This window comes from Bidens hawaiensis, unplaced genomic scaffold (assembly GCF_021521415.1).
Source record: "Bidens hawaiensis isolate Kalapana, Puna unplaced genomic scaffold, B.hawaiensis_p1.1 tig00063328_1, whole genome shotgun sequence".
Classification (NCBI taxonomy): Eukaryota; Viridiplantae; Streptophyta; class Magnoliopsida; order Asterales; family Asteraceae; genus Bidens; species Bidens hawaiensis.
The window spans coordinates 6,889-13,159 of NW_027501322.1; the positions used below are offsets into that span (position 1 = coordinate 6,889).

The 6,271-nt window shown below is 30.8% G+C and overlaps 1 long non-coding RNA gene and 2 other non-coding genes across 3 annotated transcripts; all 3 read left to right on the forward strand.

Annotated features, from left to right (window-relative positions):
- Positions 1-645: 645 nt before the first annotated feature.
- LOC143603910 (uncharacterized) lies at positions 646-2,228 on the forward strand. Its single transcript, XR_013148168.1, has 3 exons — positions 646-742; positions 1,876-1,920; positions 2,005-2,228. It is a non-coding gene; the product is annotated as an uncharacterized LOC143603910 (long non-coding RNA).
- A 3,509-nt stretch (positions 2,229-5,737) lies between these two features.
- On the forward strand, positions 5,738-5,826 carry LOC143603912 (small nucleolar RNA snoR14). The gene has a single exon (XR_013148170.1). It is a non-coding gene; the product is annotated as a small nucleolar RNA snoR14 (small nucleolar RNA).
- A 24-nt stretch (positions 5,827-5,850) lies between these two features.
- On the forward strand, positions 5,851-5,945 carry LOC143603911 (small nucleolar RNA Z101). The gene has a single exon (XR_013148169.1). It is a non-coding gene; the product is annotated as a small nucleolar RNA Z101 (small nucleolar RNA).
- The last annotated feature ends 326 nt before the right edge of the window (positions 5,946-6,271 follow it).

The window sequence follows — 6,271 nt, forward strand, 5'->3', positions numbered from 1 at the left end:
TTAATATTATGGTTATCAACTCCTAATATAGATTAGCTTCTTCTCCAAGTTTTCCTATCCTATATATACATCTCTTTATACCTCTTTGTAAGACACGCATATTAGTGAAATCTCTCCCTTTCTCTCTATATCTTATTGTCATATGTATTAGCTATTAGGCTTGTTTACAACAGTTATATATATATATATATATATATATATATATATATATATATATATATAAACCGATTCATATAGACATATTTTGGGTATGCTCCTTTTTAAGAAAAAAACAAGATTTACGCGTGACGATTTGAGGAGTACCTTACCAGATCAAAAAGGTATTACGCAAAATAAATTTGAGATATCAGTGGTAATTTTTTGTATTAAAAGGCAAAATAGGAGTCAACATAAAAGTATTATCATTGAAATGCTAGTATTAGATTAGTATCAATACATACATGATACATCTAAGAATCAGCTTATGCGTATATTTAGTTTGTTTAAATATCTACCTATCTAATAAACCATTGAATTTTTACCAACCATCTCTATTACTTTTAACCAAATCTCTCCAAAGTACCACAAAGCATTTTCTACAAATTAATAATTAAAATTATTATTCAAATAATAAAATTCAAATCACAAATCACTGGAACAACCAGACACAATCCTATCTCTCGATCATGAATCCTCTCTCAATCGCCGTCGTTTCTTCTCAAATCATCAACTTTTGTCATCATCGATTGAATGATTATACAAGGTATGTTGTATGATTTATGTATTACTTTATAGTTTATACTTTGCTAACATGGACTCCAAATTTCAAATAAACAATAATTTTATTAGCAGATCTGTTTGTAACCATTCATCATTGTTTGGCCTAATCCACGCGGTTTTTCTCAGCTACGGTTGTTGAGGGTTTGTTCAATCCAAACCCTAATTTTTTTTTATCATGTTTTTGAATATTATAAAGGTTGCTGTCATCAATGAAATTAAGCTTACAAATCACAATCCATGTGTAGCATATTGTTTAAACATGTTTCAGGACATGTAAATTTAATATCCATCTTGAACGCTTCTTTGGCACAAAAAGCAAATCAAAACAGAATCCAACAATCATAAAAATTAAGAGATAAATAACCTGCTATCTAGCATTAGCAAGTAAAGTCGAGCCGGTCCAAACCAGTATTAATCTTAAACAGAATAAACAAAACTGAAACCGGGACCGGCTTACTTTCGGTCCAGTTTTAAATGTGCATTCCCCTATTTAAATCTTCTTAAATGTATAATTTAAACCATTAGTACTAACCATATTCGACTCACAACGTTTTACTCTCTTGGTATTTGAGTTGCATATAAGGGTGGCATTAGTTATTACTTATTAGAAACATTTTTCAAGCTTATATCACCAAATAACATATTATTTAAACATGGTTCAGGACATGTGAATTTAATATGCTATCTAGCCTTTTTCAGTAGAGTCGAGTTGGTTTTTAATCTTAAAGAGACCGAACAAAACTGAAACCAGAACCGGCTTGCTTTCCATCCCGTTTTAAACGTGCACACCCTTAGTTAAATCTCCCTGTAAATGTATGATTTAATTAATTTTCTGTTAAAATTTTGAACCATTAATGTGTAGTATTTGATTTGCATATAAGGGAAGCATCAGTTTTTCAAACTTTTATTTGAAGAAAATGTGAAGGGATGTTTGGTTGTTTGTGCTAAAGAGCTAATTTGTTTTTTTCTTGATTGTTAATATTGAAATTTGGAATTTGGAATCTAATTCTCTTTATTTCATTTGGTCTATTATAATACATGTCATTTGGGACATCCCTTCATTGTTTTGTTTTGTAATCTTTTGCCTTTTACTATCAAGCTGGTTTTGTTTAGCAGATTTGGAGGACAGGGCAGTCATAACCTATGCATTGATAATCATAGGTTTTACTTCACATATTTGAATTTTCATATGTTTCGTAGGTTGATGTGTTGTTACTTATGGTTGTATTTATGCATGATTTTCAGAGTCACATGGTGGTTGGACCAAGTTGAAGAGTGGAGATACTAATGGAAGAGTGTTATCCACAAGGTAGAGCTTAAACTCTCCGGGCTTGCCAATAAAAAGAGCATGGAGGCCTTGGTACAACCAAAAATAGGTGATCTAATTTTAGAGGTGTAAAACACTTAATTGTCTAAACCAAATTCTGTTGAATCTGATAGCCAAAACTATGATGGTGTCATATATTCAAATGTGGAGTTATCGTTATGTCTCTTGCTATTGCTAACCCCCATTTGTATGCATGATTTAGGCTATTTATTTTGTTTGCTTTTTAGTGGTATTTATTTTGCCTTTAGTTTTTAGTAGTATTTTTTTTGCCTTTATTTTTTTCATTGTAGCTTTAATTTTGTGACCCAACCAAACCGAAATTCACTCTCACCTCCAATTCTCCAAATACATTTCAAATTTAAATCCCATTATCTTTGCAATACATAATCTCTAAATCTACCATATAATTTGAATATGACAAATTTTTTTAATATGATTCATTTTAAATATTATTGTAATTTTAACAATAATAACACGGGTAACTTTCTCTATTAATAATAATATTATTATTATTGATAGTGAGACAATTAGGCTTTTCAAATTTGAAGAGTGCGATAACCTAACATATAAGAAAGTCATTGTTATAAAAAAACATTGTAATTTTGCACCTAAAGGTTGACATTTGTGTTCACAAAATCTACACAGTGATAATATTTTTCAAATGATTTGTGTACATTCACTTTGTTCATATTTTATTACTGTCAATTTTATGAATTAGTAGAAACTCAAAACAACTTATTCCTATCAATTTAATGAATTAACACAATCTTCTTTTTGTCATTCGTCTTTCGATTAAAGAGTTTTTTGTTTTTTTTTCAATTCTAATAATTTGTTACTTATATATATATTCTTAATTAGGGTCAAACTATATACAAATGTTCATTCTTAATTCAAATGATAAGTTAATTATTACTGAATGATAAGTTATTAGTTAATTATTCTTTATATATTATACTCTGTATACATTATATATTTAAATTTTAATGTTTTGTTTTATTTAGATCGTATCAACTGTTATAACTTATAATACATGTTCAAATATAATTATACATGTTTAACACTTTGTACATTAAATTTAGATGCAAGCATTAAGATTATTCACATATTTGTTTTATTTTATTCTTTGACCAACCCGTGTATCACACGGGTTTCAACCTAGTATTGTATATTTTAGTTATTTTCTCTTTGGTTTTATCATGTGTGCCCTTCTCTTTGTTAAGTATATTTACTTACAAGTCTACCATTTCTTTAATGTAAACCTGTTACATATTAAAAACAGTTTCCTCATAGCCAAAAGCATGTTTTCAACTCTTAACATAATCTCTTTAGTAAATATTTGTATTATTAATGTGTACTCACCTTGACAATCCAATATTTTTTTCCATGATAATAGCCTTACCGCTCGCACCTTATAGCCACTAGGGGTGAGGAATAACCGAAAACCGACGAAACCGAACCGATATAACCGAAAATCGAATTAACAGCAAGTAACCGAACCGAACTCTTCATTTTTTAATTTTTTCAAGCATTTTTTCCCTCTATTTCATGTATTATATGTATTAGTAGTTTAATACTATCATTTTCATGTATTTATATCTCCATTTCATGTACTAGTATCTCATTTTCATATGTTTATATCTTCATTTCATGTAGTTATGCATTCATTTCATGTATTTAAACATTCATTTCATGTATTTTTAAGCAAAAATTTTAACCAAAGTTTCATATTGGTTATTAACCGATTCGAACCGAACCGAACCGAACCGTGCACACCCCCATCCACTCAAAGACTTCATAAAGCACTCTAATATAACTAAGAAACACCCATGAAAAATGTTGCCAACGAAACTCCCCCAAGGGTATGCATTAATGGGAACATGCACTTACCATAGCGCTTAGAGGAATACAGGTATATGCTAAGGGCCGGCTCCGAGAAGGTGAAAATATTTTTGGGCCAAAGGCGAATTTTTTTTGGGCCTTAGTAAAAGGATAATTTTGTTGGGTTTAAACAATTTAATTCTAAATAGGCTAACTTGATTATGATTTGAGTTGTGTAAAAAACATTTGTATAAAAATAAGCTTAAAAATGTTTTAAATAAGACTAGAACCCACAACATTTTGGTTAGATGTCATACCCATTTGTCACTAAACCAAACTAATGGTTATGTAATTGTGTTGAAACATTGATTATACATATTTTTTTCATAAAAGTACATATAAATTAAAAAAAAATATTTCGGATTTAACAGGGTGTCGGGCCTGTGACCGTCAACTATCCTGTCATACTCCATAGCTGACCATGTATATGCCATTACATAATAGGGATTAGGGAGTGTCTGAGGCATGTGTCTAGGGGAGTGCATAGAAAAACCTTGGGCATGAACCTGTGAGAACAAGTTGGGGAAAGCCCATGGAACACAAACTAATCTTAATACAATACTTGCAATATGCGTAGAGAAACCTTGGGATATGGCATTCATTTTATTTGTCGCGACGTGCATATCATTTAAGACTAAGAAAATGAACCCTCACTAAATGTTACACATATTAACATGGAAAGCATGAAATATTAAAACATCCTAGTAATCCTAGAAAGTAGAAACATACAGTAGTAGAACACACATGTTGAAAGCCTAAAAGAATCCCAACTTATAAAAAATTAATTAATGCTTTACTAGTGGGGAGAGTTAAAACCTTTTTATTTGAGATACATGTAACTCTATTTCTTTTTTCTTCCTGAAAGCCTTCATTTCTTATTCGCTATATTGTTGTATGCCTATACATTCACCCTAACTTACTCATCTTTGTTGTCTTCAACTTTTGCGCTTATGTCCTTCTTGATGGCCATCAATCGGGTCGTATAACATGATCAGTTGAAACGCACCCCTATAAAGTCCCCTCTCTAGAATAACAGTGACCTTTAGAATAAACACACAAAATATTGATTTTGATGTTTTCACACAAAAAGCCCAAGCTTAGAGTTGTTTGTCCAATCTTGATCGATAAACCCAAGACTGAGCAAATCATAAGTGATCCAGTCCTTGGTTCTCGTCATTTGTTATCTTTGGTTTCAATCCTGGATTAGTCTGGTCATTGAACCCATAATCGCCCCTACGTGGGCTCACTTGACCCGCTATCTCAGCTTAAGTTTGCCCCAAAAACATCCGATATATATTTACTAGCTGCAAAAACATATATAATTATACTTTACGATTACATACCTTATGTAAAACAAAACAGTTTTTGACTTGATTTGAACCGGTTTGGGCCCAAAAACCAGTTTTACCACCTTGACACCCAACCCAATCCACATAAAAGTTTAAATGGGGTGTGGGCTATTATGCAGCCCAAGCAATCCCTTTTTCAAATTGTAAATGACAAATTTAGGGTTTAAAGCTCCGCCGCAACCAACCATCTTCATGCCTCTATTTATTTATCCATCAACCAAACTCTGTTATTCATTCGTCTAAAATTTTCATTGATTTTGTTTTATTTTATTCTAGTTTTCTTACGTTTAAACAAGTTTTTCTATTAGTTTAACTTAATAATATATTCGCTATGAGGAAAACATTCTTGCTCCAGAAACAAGATCTAATCTTGTTGATGATGGTAGCAATACCGAGCGATTATTATTAATAATATTATATATAGGCGAGGTGACGATAAAATTCAATGGTCTGTCAATCCACTGACATATTTTGATTGATGTTAAACATTGAATCCCGACAGGTTCCGATCGCTTATCTTGTTTTGTTGTTTTTTAATCTTGGCATATGATGAATCTCTATTGACAAATGGGTAATTTGCGTCTGAAAGCATATTTTTGATGCTACATCACCTTGGAGAACTGATGCTTTTATTCTTTTTAAGCCTTTATTAGTTTTTGTTTTCGATTTATATTGTTTGATTTATGTATCTTTTTTAATTTAATTGTAATCAATTTTTTTAAAACTGGAATAGTCTTTTACACAATTTTTGGTTATTTTGGTTTAGATATATATGTTGGTCATCCAGATTTTCTTCATTCTGATATTGGTTCGTGCTAATAATAATATCTTGCTCTTTATGGTCCTAAATACGATCATGAATGCGTTGCTAAAGATGCATTCTTGATTTTTTTCTGAGCAGTTTTATAGATAAGTTTTGTAGATGCTGAATTTATTTTCATAAGGATTTTTAGAATTC